This window comes from Symphalangus syndactylus, chromosome 12 (assembly GCF_028878055.3).
Source record: "Symphalangus syndactylus isolate Jambi chromosome 12, NHGRI_mSymSyn1-v2.1_pri, whole genome shotgun sequence".
Taxonomy (NCBI): Eukaryota; Metazoa; Chordata; class Mammalia; order Primates; family Hylobatidae; genus Symphalangus; species Symphalangus syndactylus.
Window position 1 is genome coordinate 12,540,343 of NC_072441.2, and position 19,136 is coordinate 12,559,478.

Sequence of the window (19,136 nt, forward strand, 5' to 3'; positions counted from 1 at the left end):
ACATAGATACAATATTTAAATGCTTTTCCCTTTTGTGTAGAAACATGACACACTGATTTCTCATGTTGAAGGCGAAATTAAATCTAGCCAAGTAGTGACCCGGCTCTCCGCCTGCCGTGGTTTAGTGAAGACCAGCAATTCTAGTCCGAGCTTAGAAGCCTCGGAGAGGATGCTGACGAAAGCACCGCTGCCTAACTCTCTGACCCAGGCTCAGTGCATACTGACCACCAGAAAAATCGGCTCTATTTGTGGCTTCAGCGCTTATTATTCCTGGTTGCTTTCAAATATCCTAACATAGTGAGACCATGAAGACATTTATAATTCAGTCCTAAAGTAAAATTCAACCATGTTTTTTTCTACTGTTCCCAAAGACCAACTTGTGCAGGACTTCAGGTGGAAGAACTGGTGCCTGGATTATGTTGTAAAAAACAGTATTTTAGCCTGATGGTAGGAGGATAACACATTCTTTTTCGTTTCTGCAAAAGATGCTAATTTCTGCCATTGTTAAGTTTCAGATTCACTCTGTTTAATCAAAGAACCCCTAAATGGATCTGAGGAGTTGCTTACAAAGAATTTTTTGATCATGTATGTCTGCTCACTGTCTACTCAGTTGTCACATTTATAAATGAAAGCATTTTAAAATTAGATGTCAGTCTTTATTTTCATCATTCTCACTTATTTCAGGAGCAAATTATCTGTTAAAATTTCTTTTTCAACCATCTACAACAGATCTAAATAGGCCAAGGATATGTAGTAAGATATATGACTCTTTATGCAAACAAAGAAGAGAAAATAGATCATCTTTGCGGCACTGGAATTACCATATTTAAAGCATTCTTCAAACTATTTTTAATCCTTGATTTTGCCAGTATGACATGCAATCTTACAATTGTTTGTCCTATTAGTATTCCTTTATAAAAATATTCTCTCATGCTAAAGAGACTGGCTTGTTAATGGAAAAAAATTCAACCAAGTGAAATTTATAGCTCCTCTTTTAAAAACACAGCTCTTTAAGGGCTTTGTGGCAAGAAATCAGGGGCATTAGCAACCACTTTCAAGTTACTTTAAGGGAAAATTCATGAGAATCATTGAAAATTAGTTTTATAATTTTTTTACAAAATTTTATATAGATACACATATATATACACATACATATATGTGTATATATATATTCTATTCCGTGTACAAACTACATTTTTAAGCAGGCATTACTTAGATGCTTACTAGATGGAAATTAACAATCTATGGTTCTAAAACGTAGATTTATGTAGACTGATGTAGATACTTGAATTTTGCCCCAGCTCTACTTCCTAATAGATGTATGAATAGTCATGTAACTGAACCTATCTGAACCGATTTTCTCTGTAAATGGTGAAAATTATGCCTCAACAAAGGGATAGTGAAATGGGTAATATTTGATAATATGAATTTAGCTCAGCCTCACATAGTTAAGCAATCAATAAACAATAATAAAAATAATAAATAACTTGTTTTAATACTTCCCTATCTTTCAACACCTGGCATAGAATTGGATGAGAATGAAAAATTCACCTATGTCACCAAAGCAGACGTGAATTGAACACTTAGATATGTTTCACTTCACTCAGCTCCTGCAGAGAAATTTGCCATCAGAAAACAACCCATGTCTGAGGCTGTGGATAAGAGCTTAAGGTCCCCTTTTCATAGATGTTCTCATTTCTCTCGAGCTGGATACCACACCTGTCCTTTAAAGGCCTGTAAGTAGCTAAACTATCATGGTTTTAAGTCTGTACAATTTCCCTTTGTCCTGTATATAGAATACAAAATGGCACATGAAAATACACACACACATACACACACACGCACCAGAAAAACTGAAAGAAAAGATAAAGGAAAGCCTCAAGAGCAAAATACTCAGATGCAGAAGTGTAGACATGCATTTAAAATCTAACTTTATTTTGCTAATGAAAATAGAATCAAGCCACAGATTTTTGTGACTGGCAAAGGTAATTGAGCCCCCAACCGTTAATCTCCTTTCTTCACTCCAAGCTACTTGATTCATTCAACAAACATATTTACTATCTACAAGCTTCAGTCCCTGAGCCATATGCCCAAATAAATGTCAATCAACGCCCTAAAGATAGACTGATGTAAAAGGTAAGAAATTTCAATCCACTGTGTTGCATACCATGACAAAGTAGGTATAAGAGATGATGTGACTACTCTTACTACCAGAAATTAGGGAAGACTCACCAGAGAAAGTCACATTTAAGATGAGTCCTTAAGGGTTTAGCAGAAATTTAATGGATTGAGAAGAGGAAAGTTCCTTTTCGATTTTTTTACAACTAAGTGTGTAAAGGCATAAAAAGTTATGCTATGTGCAGAGATCAATGGGAAGGGTAGATGAGGAGAGTATAGGATGCCGAGTGGGAAATGAGAAGCAGGAACAAGAGGGTAAACAACTGGCAGTTTCTTAAATAGAAGAGCTACATAATTGACTCTTATCTGTATACAAAATAACTCCTGTGTTCCCTGGAAAAGATTGTTTAGGAGAGAGTGACAAGTTAGCAGAGGCCAGTAAGAGTGGAGGGAGTGACAAGCCTTTTGTCTTTACCTCCTTCAAGTCTCTGCTCAAATATTGCCACTTTACAGAGATTGATTTGAATGACCTTTAAATAACAGTCGCTGCTACTCTCTTTCCTTATTTCCTATTTTATTTTTCTTTGAAAAAATCATTACAGGATTAGTTATGATTTTCCCATTAGTATGTCATTTTTTATATCTTTTGAGATAATTGCCATAGCCTCAGTGACCAGAATGTTGCCTGGGACGTAGTAGCTACTCAGTAAATATTTTGTGAATAAATCAATGATTTTTTTCAAAATGTGAGCTCATGAAGACCCGGCCCAAGGCGATCACCACGGGCATAGAGTAGAGAGTACAGACTTAAGAAGCTTTTCCAAATTAAATCAACCAAACGTATTTGGTGATGGAATATATGTAATGAGGGAGGAAAGATCAAAAAAGGAGGTGCTTCCTTCACAGTGTGGGAGATTGGATGAATTATGATGACATTCACCGAAATGAAATGTAATATGAACACCTTTGGGAAGGAGATCATAAATTCAGTATCAGGGGTGTTAAACATCAGTTCTCTGTCAGTCAAAAGGGAATGGAATTGCAGGCCTGGGGCCCAGGAGAAAGCTCTGAGATTAAGGTAGGGATGTATAAATCATTAAAAATTGATAGCAGTAGAAGACACAAGTATAAAAGTCATATGAATAGTGAGCATAAGAATATAAATACTGCAAAGTTTAGAGCATTTGGAAAAATATTAAGGTCAGGAAATAAAACGATAATATTTTTAAAATGAGAGTTAAGGATGACAAAAATTCTATGATTCCGAAGTTGCACTGGGAGTCTTTGAGATTGGCCACTGTTCATCAGGAGAACTAGATAAGTTTTTGTTTTTGTTTTGTTTTTTAGCAACAGCATGGGAAGGAAAAAAATACACTTTTTGCTAGACTAGTTTGTGATTTTTGCACTTTAAAGTGTAGAAACTTACTAAGCTTTTAGATTTCAGAAATATGTATGTCAACATCTGAGTTTAGATTCATAGAGCACTTTTTGTCTTTCACCAGTTTCCTGATAGAACCAGCATCTGAAATGTTCCCTCCTGTCCCAAAAGTCTACACTTCCTATGGCTTCTTCTATGTACTTATTTCCCGTTTGAATGTCTTTCCTTTTATTCTATATGTTACAAAGCAGAAATAATTGAATAGCTTGTAGACTTTCTCAGGTGCACACCCTTTTCTCTCTCCTCTAAATTGGTCACCAAAATTCCATCATGGCAATGTCAACAATGATGGCAACATGACGGTTACCACAACTGCATGCTCATCAGGGAGGCATTGGAAAGCCTCACCCATCCATTGGTGAGCTTCTTCCAACTGACACCTGGGAAACGGCCACTTACCCGCTCTCAGTCTATTGTTTTTAATGGAACTGGGACTGCTGGATATTGTGTTGGGGAAAAAAATCCATGCAGAACCAATGATATGTAAGAATTAATGGAATTCCTAGAAAAAAGCAGACACTTTTGTGCTCTTTCGTGAGGGAATATGAGAAACAGCTGCTGCCATGTTGTAATCATAAAAGCAAACCTTAAGTATGAAGCCAAATATGTAGAAGAATGCAGATCTGAGAAACAAAGAAACAAAAAGAAAATAGTTATGTAAGCTCTTCATATGACTCATGTAGACTTTTTAGTCATATGAAGTAAGAAGTGGCTGTTCCTTAAGGTGGAGTTGCTTAGTCTTCTCCACAGCCACCAGAGTCCTAATTAGTCATTTGTCATGTGCCATTAATTGTGCTACATATTTTATGAACATGATGTCATTATATTATATCATTTAATTTTCAGCACAATTCTATGAGACAGTTATTACTACTGTTTTACAGATAAGAAAGCTGAGGAACAGAAAGGATGAGGAATTTACTCAAAATTACACAGTTAATTGAGGCACAGATGCAGGAATTAAACCCTAACCTATTCTAAATCCCTCAATATTATTCCACCTGTCCTGACCCGAATTTGGCTACATATTAGGGTTTCCATTATAATATCTGGCGTGCGGTTTCCTCTAAAGTCTGTCCATACTAGTGCCCTGTCTCCATCTTCTCATGTCTGTAAATGGATTTTTAAATTATGGGGTTTACATTTCTTTTCTATCTACATACACTGACAGAAGAATTACCACCTTACAGAATGAAATCACATTAATATGTCCTTGCTGCTCAGGAGGCAATTAGGGTATTCTCTGTGGACTCATTCAATCCTTGGACCACATCTTATTTTGTGAAACATATAGAAACCGAGCTTAATTAAATTAATAAAATAAAATGAAACACATAAAGGTTCAGAATGTGTCTGAATTAGTACCCAACTACATTACTTAGGTAATATTTAGGCTTTTAAAAAAAAATTTATGAAAACTCATGTAACACCTGTGTGCTTGGAAATGCTGACTATTCTTGTGTTTAAAGCTTATCCATGATCTGCTTCAGAGTTTGTTAACACAAACCCCCAGTTTACATACACACACACACACACACACACATATACATATATGATATGTATGCATGGAAAATTGAGTATATGCATATAGAAAATTTTCATTAAGTGGATTTCTAAAGTTCTTAAGAATCATTGACAAACCAATTCATTCTCAAAGACACCTTTAACAAATGTTTGATTCTTATCTTACCTTAGTTAAGTATTATAGGAATGCTATGGAAGTTTGACCTGATTTACAAAAGCTAATTTATCAGATATCAAGGAATCCCAGTTTTTGTTTCTACTTTTAAAAAGGTAAACAAAAAATCACAAGCACTGCATATCTTTATCTTTTAAATGGAAGTAAATCTAGCAGGTATTTTTTAAAATAAAAAATATACATGAGACTTGCAGTTTTCATTACAGCATGTAAAGAGCGTAGCAGTCACCACTTCATTCTAACAACAAGTTAAAAGCTTATCAAATGAAAAACTAAGTTCTTTTCAGATCCATCTAGAGGTCAGATCAAAGAGCAAACTGTTGCCCCTGAAATCGGAGAGACACACAGGCAGATACAGAGATTCAAAACCTACTTGCACAGAAACCCGTCAGCAGTAACACCTGTGGGAACCAGTGCCAGAGTAGGGAAACCTGAACCATAATTGAGGAATTGCTGGAGGCCCACTGTGGACAACTCTGAGAATTAAAAGCTCCAAGGGAGCACGTCACAAAGGGCCCCCACAGTTTTGTGAATTTGAGCTCTAAGAACTCTACCGGGTCCTCACAGTGAATATTGGATAAAAGTCTCTCAAGCTTCTGGATGGGAGAGGGAGAAATGAACCGATTTGAAATACAAAAGGGCAACCGTTCTTAAAGACTTGTCTTCCAGAGAAACTATTTTATCAGGGACTGACCGTCTGGGGTATTGTCAAAGCCTAACTGACGTGAAGGAAGGAAAATATCCTGTGTATTAGTCTGTCCTCACGCATCAAAAGGACATACTTGAGACTGAGTAATTTCTGAAGAAAAGGGGTTTAACTGACTCACAGTACGGCCTGGCTGCAGAAGCCTCAGGAAACTTACAATCATGGTGGAATCGGAGCAAACACATCCTTCTTCACGTGGTGGCAGCAAGAAGTGAGAGCGAAGGGGAGGAAAAGCCACTTATAAAACCACCAGATGTTAGGAGAATTCACCCACCACCATGAGAACAGCACGGAGGTAACGGCCCCCAGGATTCCATCACCTCCCGCTAAGTCCCTCCTATGACCCGTGGGGACTATGGGAACTACAGTTCAGTATGAGATTTGGGTGGGGACACAGCCAAACCATATCACCCAACTTCAGCCACTGCTTGTCATCCTATGTCACCCAATGGGCAGAGGTTGTGGATGGGGCTGAGAAGCAGGTGAAGTTCATAGTCCGAAGTCACAGGCTCAACAAAATACTAAAAACTTCCTCTACTGCAACACCTTAGCAATCTACTAAAGGCCTGTTTGCTGCAGTTCTATTTACCCAGTACATCATGTCTTCCTTTCAACACAATATTACGAGGCATACTAAAATGTAATAAGCACAATTTGAAAACAAAGAACAATCATCAAAATCAGAGTCAGATAAGGCAAGAAAGTTGGAATTATTAGACAAGAAATTTTTTATTTAGTAACTATGATCAATATGCTATGAGCTTTAATAGAAAAAGTAAATAACTTGGAAGAACACATAGACAATGTGAACAGATGAAAATTATAAAAAAGAGTCAAAAAGAAGTGTTAGAGTTTAAAAACACTAACAGCAATGGCGAGTGCCTTTGATGCGTTCATTAACAGACTAGACGTGTATGAGAAAAGCCTCTCTGAGCTGGAGAATATGACTACAGAAACATCCACAATAGAAAAGAGAAGAGACAAATGATGAAATAAATCAGAATATAATATCCAAGAAATGGGAAACAACTAAAAACTATGCATAAAGGGAATACAAGAAGAAGAAAGAAAGAAGCAGTATTTGAAGCAATAATAACAGAGTTTCTCCCAAATTAATGACAGACACCAAACCACAGATCCAGAAAGCTCAGAGAACACCAACGAGGATAAATGTCAGAAAACCTGCACGTAGGCATATTATACTCAAACTTCAGAAAAGGAAAGGCAAAGAAAAAGCCTAAAAAGATGCCAGATTTTTAAAATACCTATTTATAAAAGATCAAAGAAAAATATTATATCTGACTTCTTTTCAGAAGCAGTGTAAGCAAGAACAGAATGGGTTTAAATATTTAATGTCTTGGTAGAAATAAAAAACTCTCCAAGCTAGAATTCTGTACCCTGCAAAATTATCCTCCAAAAGTGGAAGAGAAAGAAAGACATCCTCAAACATAAATTGAGAGAATGTTTGGTCAGTAGACCTGCCTTGCAAGAAATGTTTAAAAAAAAGTTATGTAGAAAGAAGGAAAAGTATACAGGTTACAAAGTCATATCTACATAAAGAAGTGAATAGAATCAGAAAAGGCATAAGTGAAGATAAACCTTTTATTTTTGTTATTTTATCTAATAGTTGCTTCAAAATAATAATAGCAATAATGAATTAGATTGTTTACACTTCTGTTCATATATATGGCTATGTGTAAATAAAATGAGTGACACTAATGATACAAGAGACAGGAGTGAGTAATTAGGATTATTGTGTTATAAAGTTCACACACTACCCATGAGGCAGTAAAGCATTGTTTTAAAGTGCATTTGGATTAGATGTAAAGGTATATTGCAACCTGTAGGGCAAGTAATTTTAATTGTAAGTAATATGGATGATATTAACACACTATAGACAAAGACTGTAAGAATGGATCAAGAAACTATAAGCAATTATATGTTATTTATAAAAAGTCTTAAATCTAAAGACTCATAGATTAAAAGTAAAAAATAGGATGGTGAGAGATACACTATGCTAACACTAATCAAAAGAAAGCAGGAGTAGCTATATCAATTTCAGACAGAACAGACTTCAGAGCAAAGGAAGTTATCAGGGATAAAGAAAAATATTACATAATGATAAAGGGTCAATACTCCAAGAGCACATAAAAATCCTTAATGTGTATGCACCTAACATCAGAGTGTTATAACATGTGAGGCAAAAACTGATAGGACTGCAAGGAAAAATGCATAAATCCACTCTTATAATTAGAGACCTTAATACCCTGCCACCATAAGTGGACAAATCCAACAGGCAGAAAATTGGTAAGGACATGGATGTACAGCATTACCAAATCATTTGGATGTAACTGACATATAGACTACTTTATCTGACAAGAACGTATTACACAGTCTTTCAAGCTCACATAGAACATTCACCAAGATAGGTTACATCTGAACAATAAAACACACCTTAACAAATTAAAAAAGATAGAAACCATGCATTGTCTGCTATCAGACTACAATGGAATTACACTAGGTCGATCACAGAAAGACAGCTGGAAAAATCTCAAAATCTTGGAGGTTACATAACACATTTCTAAATAACCCATGGGTCAAATAAAATATCTCAAGAAAAAGTAAAAATATATTTTGAACTGAATTTAAAAGAAAATACAGTTTATCAAAATTTGTGGGAGGCAACAAAAGCAATGCATGAGGGAAATTTATAGCATCGAATGCACATGTTAGGAAAGATGAAAGAACAAGCAACAATATAAGCTTCCACATTAAGAAACTAGAAAAACAGAACAAATTAAATCCAAAGTAGGCAGAGAAAAGAAATAATAAAAATTAGTGGAGGAATCAATGAAACTAAAGACAGATTCCAATAATCAGTGAAACAAAAAACTGGTTATTTGAAAAGATCGGAGTGGAAGAGAGAACGAGAGAGACCACGCGAATTACCAATATCGGAAATGAAAAAGAGGACATCACTATAGATTTATGGGCATTAAAAGGGTAGTAAAAGAATATTACGAACAAATGTATGCTTCCAAATTGGGTAATCCAAACAAAATTGACCAATTCCATAAAAGACACCATCTGTCAAATCTTCCACTGAAAGAAACACGGTTAAAATAGGCTTATATCCATTAAGGAAATTGACTTAATCAGTTACCAAAATAGAAACACCAGACCCAGATGAGTTCAGGGAGGAATTTTAGCAAACATTTATAAAATAAATTATGCCAATTCTCCACAGCCTCTTTTGGAAGGCAAAAACAAAGGAGATACTTTCAAACTCATTATTTGAGGCCAGCTTTACCCTAATAGAAAAACCAAAGATATTATAAGAAAAGCAAACTACAAAACAATGTCTGTCAGGAAAATAGCTGCAGTAATACTCAAGAAATAATTAGCAAATTAAATTGAACATGTATAAAAAGAATTATACACCACAACCAAATTAGATTTATCGAGGCATGCAAGTCTGGTTAAATATTTAAAAATGAATTAATGTAACCCATCACATCAACAGACTGAAGAAGAAAAATTACATGATAATATTAATATATGAAGAAAAAACATTTGACAAAATCAAACACCCATTCACGATAAATTCTCAGTAAACTAGGAACACAGAACTTCTTCAAGTTGATAAAGGATATCTGGAAAAAGCTCTAAATCTACAGCTAATATCATACGTAACAGTGAGAAACTCAAAGCTTCCACGTTAAGATCAGGAAAAATGCAAGGAGATTCAATTCACCACTCTTCTCAAGATTGTACTGGAAGTTCGAGCTAATCAAATAAGAAAACAAAATTTTAAAATATAGAGTGGAAAGGAATAAAAAGAACTTTCCTTGTTTGCAAATGACATGAATGTTGACATAAAAAAAATCCAAAAGAATTCTCAGAAAAACTCCTGGAATATTAGTGATTATAGAAAGGTATCAGAATATAAGGTTAATATACAAAACTCAGTTGCTTTTCTACATATTAGCAATGAACAAGCACAATTTGAAATTACAAACACACTAACATTTACATTATTATCCCTCAAAATGATATACTTAGGTATAAATCTAACAAAATATGTACAAAATCTATGTAAGGAACACAGCGAAACTCTCATGAAAGATATCAAAGAACTAGGCTGGGTGCGGTGGCTCATGCTTGTAATCCCAACACTTTGGGAGAGTGAGGCAGGCAGACCACCTGAGGTCAGGAGTTCGAGACCAGCCTGGCTGACATGGTGAAACTCCATCTCTACTAAGAATAGTGGCAGGCGCCTATAATCCCAGCTGCCCCGCAGGCTAAGGCAGGAAAATAGCTTGAATCTGAGAGATCATGCCACTGCACTCCAGCCTGGGTAACAGAGTGAGATCCTGTAAAAAAAAAAAAAAAAAAAAAAAAAGCATATATTTCATGCTTTTGTATAAAAACCTCAAGATAGTCAAGATATCAGTTCTCCCAAAATTGATCTATAGTTTCAACACAATCCGAAATAATCATAGCAAGTTATTCTATAGATATCAACAAACTGATTCTAATGTTTATACAGAGAAGCCAAAGAATCAGAATTGCCAATTTAATATTGAAGAAGAATAAAATTGGAGGAGTGATGCTATCAAACTTTGACTTACTATAAAGCTATTGTAATCAAATTAGTGTGGTGTTGGTGAAAGAATAGACAAATAGATAAATAGAAAAGAATAGAGAGCCCAGAAATAGACCCACATAAATGGAGTTAACTGATCTTGATGAATGAGTGAAGGTAATACAGTGGAACAAATACAGTCTTCTCAGAAAATGGTGCAGTTTTCCATGTGCTACCAGTTGTGTTCCCAGGGAAGGAGAATGTCAGATGGATACTAACAAGAAGGATGTCTTTTATGGAATTCTCTTGGGATCAATACCTGGGAAAGTAGAGAGAAGCATGGTAGGACAAGGAGAGAAAGTGGGCTGGATGCAGCTTCAGCCTATGGGGACACTGGTAAAATAAAACTTCAGAGTTGTATAAAGGCCAAGTTCTAGTTGGAATGGGTAGACTTTGCCTTCATATCCGTCTGTTGATCAGTCATTGGTTGCAGGCAGTTGAAGCCACCCTTAAAGAGGGCTGTGAGGCCGGGCGCGGTGGCTCACGCTTGTAATCCCAGCACTTTGGGAGGCCGAGGCGGGCGGATCACGAGGTCAGGAGATCGAGACCACGGTGAAACCCCGTCTCTACTAAAAAATACAAAAATTTAGCCGGGCGCGGTGGCGGGCGCCTGTAGTCCCAGTTACTCGGAGGCTGAGGCAGGAGAATGGCGTGAACCCGTGAGGCGGAGCTTGCAGTGAGCGGAGATAGCGCCACTGCACTCCAGCCCGGGCGACAGAGCGAGACTCTGTCTCAAAAAAAAAAAAAAAACAGAGGGCTGTGATCACAGCACCCATCATACAATGTAACCTCATTCTGAGGATGTTCCTCACACCTCTATCATTCTTGCATCTTGATTGTTCATTACCAGGTCCTACTTTTCTACTTAATTTTAAAGTGTTGAAGTTCCTCATAATTTCCTTTCCCCACTCTTCATGCAATATACACTCAGTGCAATCTCACCTACTCCCATTCATTCCTTTAATAATGATAGACTGAAGGGACCCAAATTTATATCTGTACCAGATATTTCTTCTAGCTCTAGACATATATTTGCAAAACCTACTTGTAGAATTCTACTCACCATCTTCCCCCACTTCCTGTTCTTTCCCAAACAATCTTTCTTTTTTCTTGCTCCACAAACAGAAACTAGAATAATTTCTTTAAAAATACAAATGAGCTCAAGTTACCCTTCTGCTGAAGCTTTTCGGTATCTTCCCAGTACCCTTCAGATAAGGTAAGAACATTCTTAAAATGACTCTTTCAAAGCTCTGCACATTCTGATCTACGTTTCTTCCTTAAGTTCCTCTCTAGGTTAATTTTACTTATTCATACTTCCTCCTTGATCCCTGTCATTCGGTGAATCTTTCTTTATTTTTAAAGTATCTGTTTAAATGGCATTTCTTTAAAAACTCTTATTCATTGTCCAAAAGTACTTAAGGATTTTGTTCTATAATATCACTCTATCTTTGTGTTTATTTAAATGACAAAATTATTTACTTTATCCTTTTGTTTCATATATTTTTCTCCTGTTTGACCGTGAGTTTCAAGGGGGCAGGGCAATAGATTATCCGATTTTTTTTGTTTTTGGTCTATCCCCAGTGCCTATAATAAGGCTTCATGCACAGAAATCATTTTATGTATGTAAATGCTGAGAAAAGCAGTATGATTGAAGAATGCATAAATAGTGACTGGAAAATGAACCTGCGAATCCCAGCACTTTGGGAGTCCGAGGAGGGCAGATCACGAGGTCAAGACTTTGAGACCAGCCCAGCCCACAAGTGAAACCCCGTCTCTAGTAAAAATACAAAAATTGGCCAGGCATGGTGGTGGACACCTGTAATCCCTGCTACTTGGGAGGCTGAGGCAGCAGAATCGCTTGAAGCCAGGAGGCAGAGGTTGCAGTGAGCCAAGATCGTGCCAGTGCACTCCAGCCTGGGCAACAGAGTGATACTCTGTCTAAAAAAAAAAAAGAAAATGTACATGGATAATTTAGCATGTGTTTCTACCACTGAACACAGTGTGGGCAACATAGGAATATATATCAGGATGATGCAGATGAGTAAATAATTCTGAATTATTTAATCGTCAGGATTTACAGCTAGGATTATTTTCAAAGGCTTATTAATATACAATGGAGATGGATGAGCATGTACTACCTGAGGGGAGAAGAAAATCTCAATGAAAAATATGGAGTAGAAATCAGAAGACAACAAAGAAGATGGCAAGATAATTGCTTTTCCAGAGTAATACAAATGAACACACTGAAAAACAGGCATGGGTAAGTTCACTATGGTAAAATGTCCAAATATATACTGGGAAGCAAATGGAAAGTTTTATCTTGACTTTCGAGGTGAATAGAGATCTACAGGGATAAATAATATTTTATAGCTGAGAAAAAACATGTGAAAAAGGGGAGAAATGGCCGGGCGCAGTGGCTCACGCCTGTAATCCCAGCACTTTGGGAGGCCGAGGCGGGTGGATCACCTGACGTCAGGAGTTTGAGACCAGCCTGACCAACATGGAGAAACCCCGTCTCTACTAAAAACACGAAATTAGCTGGGCATGGTGGTGCATACCTGTAATCCCAGCTACTAGGGAAGCTGAGGCAGGGGAATCGCTTGAACCTGGGAGGCAGAGGATGTGGTGAGCAGAGATCGCGTCACTGAACTCCAGCCTGGGCAACAAGAGTGAAACTCCATTTCAAAAAAAAGAAAAACGGGAGAAACTTGCCCCAAATCATTTGGTTAAAAAGTTGCATATTTAAAATGTGAACCAGCTGGGCATGTTGGCTCACACCTGTAATACCAGCATTTTGGGAGGCCGAGGCAGGCAGATCACCTGAGGTCAGGAGTTTGAGACCAGCCTGGCCAACATGGTGAAACCCCGTCTCTACTAAAAATACAAAAATTAACTGGGTGGGGTGGCACGTGCCTGTAATCCCAGCTACTTGGGAGGCTGAGGCAGGAGAATCACTTGAACCCGGGAGGCGGTGGTTGCAGTGAGCCGGGATTGCACCACTGCTCTCCAGCCTGGGCAACAGAGTGAGATCCTGCCTCAAAAATAAATAAATAAATAAAAGTGAACCAGTTTCTTTCTAACCTCCAAATGCACAATATTCCACGACACCAACCCTACACCAAAGAAATGTGTAGAAGTTTATAAAAATGGTTATTAACTGATTTTTTTTCAGCACCAGAATCAACTATCCTGACTCTAGCTTTAGAAACGTAAGTTAAAGAGGAAAAAAACTTCGAAGGAAGTAATACTTTGAAAGCCGTTAGGACAACAAAATGATTTGAGGCTCTTGTGCTTTTCCATGAAAAGGTGGGGCTAAGTCTGTTGTAGAGGGTGAAGGAGACACAGGAGTTAAAAATGTGCCAACACCGTGGCCCTTGGAAATAACTTGTAAGATCAAATGAAAATCGCAATCGAGACTGTCACTTTTCGATCAGATTGTTTTCAATCGATAATGAGTGCAGGCCCGCAAATGTGTATGGGAATTATGTGGCGTATCAAGGTACATTTCTGCAAAACATACTCAGTGCAATATGGCTTGTGGATTCAACACTCCTTTATATAAATGCACTCAACTAATGTATGCCTTGGAAAGCAAGCACATCAAACATTATGTCTTAACAGACTTCTGAAAGAAAAACTGGAGTTCCGGGTGGCTCTTAAACAGTCTGCTGGTTATTTTATGGCATAGAGGAGAAAATTTACCCTGCAGAAATCTAGCCGAGCACATCCTCAGACTGATCACATTCACCTTCTCATCATGCTTCCAGTCTCAATTAAAAACAAAACAAAAAAGAGAATCATATATGAGTAATCTGTTCTGAATCATACAGGGATAATCCATGCTGAGATAATGCTTATGCATCTCTCTTAGAACATGCCTAGAATACTTACTAGGAAGACTCACTATCAAAAGGGATTTTGGCATATGTGCATTAATTCAGCAAGCCTCATTTCTTCAATACCAAACATGTGCCAGACATTGTCCTAGGAAGAGAGGATTTAGAAAAAAACAAAAAAAGATATATTTACATGTAGTCCAGCCATAGAAAAAGATAAGTAAGTAATTAAATGCAGGAGTATACTATAGTTTCAAAGATAAAACTTATGAAGATCTGGAAATTAGCACACATGGGATAAAACAGTCACTTCTACATAAGAGGAGGCGATTATCAAGAAGATTCACGTAAGATTCAGTATTGAGCTAAGGTTAAAGAGAGAAGCATTGTTCTTGGACCAAGTTTTCTGGGAGGTGGGAGAGTAAAAGAAGTCAGGGACCAAAGGAAGCTACAACAGAGAGCACTGAACGAGCAGCCTTGCAGGTCTGACCCAGACTGTCATCTGAGAAAATTACAGGCAGTTTGATTGGCTGGGGCACAGGCCGTGAGGTGGGGCATGATGAGTGACAGCTGGAACCAGGCAAGGCTCATAAATGTCACACTAAGGAATTTTCACTCTTTTCTGCCAGCCACTGGAAGAAATTGAAGAGCTTAAAGCAAGATAATGGCACATCACAAAACACATGGATTCGAGGTGGTAAGACAAAAAGAAGTTACTGTAGAAGAAGCATTAGGAAGTAGACTTGTATAATTTAATCGCAAAATAAGTACTTTTCCTACCCCCACAACAACATTCCAACACACAGAACTAATGTGGGTTATTAATTATTTCACACTGTTCCCTACTGAAACAACATACTTTCAACTTTATTCTTTCAGTTCTGAGCGTGCTTATCTGCAAAGATATATAACCTAGTCTCCACGTCTTATCATAGAAAATTATTACAGGTGACTTGTCTATTTTCAAACGGGGAGAAAAATATAATAGAAATAGATGCATTTAGTCCTTCTGAATTAACCAGCTAAGCTACTTGAGGAGGAAGAGATTATATCAAAATTTTAAACTTTTAAAACTAATTTAACATTATAACCACAAACGAACAGATATATGTATTTTTTTCTTCATGAAATACTTTAGAGAAAAATTAAAATCCATGCTCCTGCCTTATTCAAAGCAAAATGATATTGAGTACAGCTGTTCATTTCAAAGGCCACTGCACATCTCCCATAAAAGCAGTGTGCTAGAGTGATAAAAACTGCCCACCAATGGTCATGCCTATGCCCGTTTTCTAAGGTTTTTGCCACCCTTCTGTCAAGAGGTGAAGTCTGTTTCTTTAACTCCTGATTCTGGGTTGCCCACGTGGCTTGCTTTGATCAATGAAATGTCACAGAAGTTATGTTCTAGGACTTTTGAGCTCAGGTCTTCAGTTTCTACTTTCCCTTTCGGAACTCAGCTCCGCATAAAGAATTCCAGAATCTCCTGTTAAGGAGGGTAACCACACAGAGACACGGGAGGGTGACAGGCCACAGGCAGAAACATAATCTACATGGAAGAGACCCATGGCATTCCAGCCAACAGCAAGTACCAGGCCCCACGTGCGAATGAGGCCAATGGGTTCCACTAGCTCCAGGTGAGCTGTCCCAGCCAAAACCATGTCAATCATGGACGAGTTCTCTCTTCTTCATCCTGCCCATACTGCTGTCTCATGGCATCATACCCAATGAAATGGCTGTGATTTGAAGTCATTAAGCTTTGGGGTGCTTTATTACATAGCAACATATAAATAATAATGAGTAGTAAAATGCTTATTGCTAACTTTTCAGTGTAAAATTCCAGTGGCAGACCATGATGCCATGTAGAAAATATTTGGCTCAATTCGTACAAAAATGGCACAGCGTGTGGGACTCAGAGGAAACACCACAGTAGCAGGCCCTATGTGCACAGCAGGACACACAGGAAGCCAGTGTCCAAAGAGCTGAAGGTGACCGTGTGGCCTTTCAATATTCGCACTAAGAAGCAAAAGCAATAGCACAGCATATCCTGGTCGGTGATGTGTGTGTGTGTGTATGTGTCACAACTGCATTAGACCAGACCACGTGGTAATATTGTCTAAAGAAAGAAATAGAAAATACATAGAAAGCTCTAAACTTGTTTTTCTTTAGAAGTTATGACCAACCATGATTAAAGTGCTATTTTTTCCCCCTTGAGGAAACAAAGAAAAAACAACGATAACATTTCTACAAATTTTTTTTTTTTTTGCTATTATATCCATTTTATGATGCTTTGGAAGTACTGTTTATACTTACTTTTAAAGCCAGTCAGAATGTGTTTGGGTTTCTCTTATTTCTGTCTCTTTAAAGCTTCAACATAAAAGTTCTTTAGTACATCACACATTGCAATATTGAAAGAAAACACTATCTTGCCTAAATAAGCAGTATCGTATAATATCCAGTCGAAACTAACTTCAATGTATGTGATATGAATATTGCTTTCTGAAAACTTTACGGTCTGTTTGGACCACTCAATATGTAATTTTTAAACTAGGATGCCATAGTGTTTAAACAGTTTTTACATCAGAAATGTAAGAAGTACTTCTCCTCAGCAAATGTAAAAGAACACAAATCACAACAAACTATCTCTCAGACCACAGTGCAATCAAATTAGAACTCAGGATTAAGAAACTCACTCAAAACTGCACAACTACACGGAAACTGAACAACCTGCTCCTGAATGACTACTGGGTACATAACGAAATGAAGGCAGAAATAAAGATGTTCTTTGAAACCAATGAGAACAAAGACACAACATACCAGAATCTCTGGGACACACTTAAAGCAGTGTGTAGAAGGAAATTTACAGCACTAAATGCCCACAAGAGAAAGCAGGAAAGATCCAAAATCGACACCCTAACATCACTATTAAAAGAACAAGAGAAGCAAGAGCAAACACATCCCAAAGCTAGCAGAAGTCAGGAAATAACTAAGATCAGAGCAGAACTGAAGGAAATAGAGACACAAAACACCCTTCAAAAAATCAATGAATCCAGGAGCTGGTTGTTTGAAAAGATCAACAAAACTGGTAGACCGCTAGCAAGACTAATAAAGAAGAAAAGAGAGAAGAATCAAATAGACGCAATAAAAAATGATAAAGGGGATATCACCCCCGGTCCCACAGAAATACAAACTACCATCAGAGAATACTATAAATGCCTCTATGCAAATAAATTAGAAAATCTAGAAGAAATGGATAAATTCCTGGACACATACACCCTCACAAAGACTAAACCAGAAAGATGCTGAATCCCTGAATAGACCAACAACAGACTCTGAAATTGAGGCAATAATTAATAGCCTACCAACCAAAAAAAGGCCAGGATTCACAGCTGAATTCTACTAGAGGTACAAAGAGGAACTGGTACCATTCCTTCTGAAACTATTCCAAACAATAGGAAAAGAGGGAATCCTCCCTAACTCATTTTATGAGGCCAGCTTCATCCTGATACCAAAGCCTGTCAGAGACACAACAAAAAAAGAGGATTTTAGACCAATATCCCTGATGAACATCGATGTGAAAATCCTCAGTAAAACACTGGCAAACCGAATCCAGCAGCACATCAAAAAGCTTATCCACCAAGATCAATTTGGCTTCATCCCTGGGATGCAACGCTGGTTTAACATACGCAAATCAATAGATATAATCCATCAGATAAACAGAACCAAAGACAAAAACCACATGATTATCTCAATAGATTTAGAAAAGGCCCTTGACAGAATTCAACAGCGCTTCGTGCTAAACACTCTCAATAAATTTGGTATTGATGGGACGTATCTCAAAATAATAAGAGCTATTTATGACAAAAGCACAGCCAATATCTTACTGAATGTGCAACAACTGGAATCATGCCCTTTGAAAACCGGCACAAGACAGGGATGCCCTCTCTCACCCCTCCTATTCAACATAGTGCTGGAAGTTCTGGCCAGGGCAATCAGGCAAGAGAAAGAAATAAAGAAATAAAGAGAAATAAATATTCAATTAGGAAAAGAGAAAGTCAAATTGTCCCTGTTTGCAGACGACATGATTTATATTTAGAAAACCCCATCATCTCAGCCCAAAATCTCCTTAAGCTGATAACTTCAGCAAAGTCTCAGGATACAAAATCAATGTGCAAAAATCACAAGCATTCCTATACACCAGTAACAGACAGAGAGCTAAATCATGAGTGAACTCCCATTCACAATTGCTACAAAGAGAATAAAATACATAAGAATCCAATTCACAAGGGATGTGAAGGACCTCTTCAAGGAGAACTACAAACCACTGCTCAATGAAATAAAAGAGGATACAAACAAATGGAAGAACATTCCATGCTCATGGATAGGAAGAATCACTATTGTGAAAATGGCCATACTCCCCAAGGTAATTTATAGATTCAATGCCATCCCCATCAAGCTACCAATGACTTTCTTCACAGAATTGGAAAAAAACTACTTTAAAGTTCATATGGAACCAAAAAAGAGCCTGTATTGCCAAGCCAATCCTAAGCAAAAACAACAAAGCTGGAGGAATCATGCAACCTGACTTCCAACTATACTACAAGGCTACAGTAACCAAAACAGCATGGTACTGGTACCAAAACAGATACATAGATTAATGGAACAGAACAGAGGCCTCAGAAATACCACCAGACATCTAA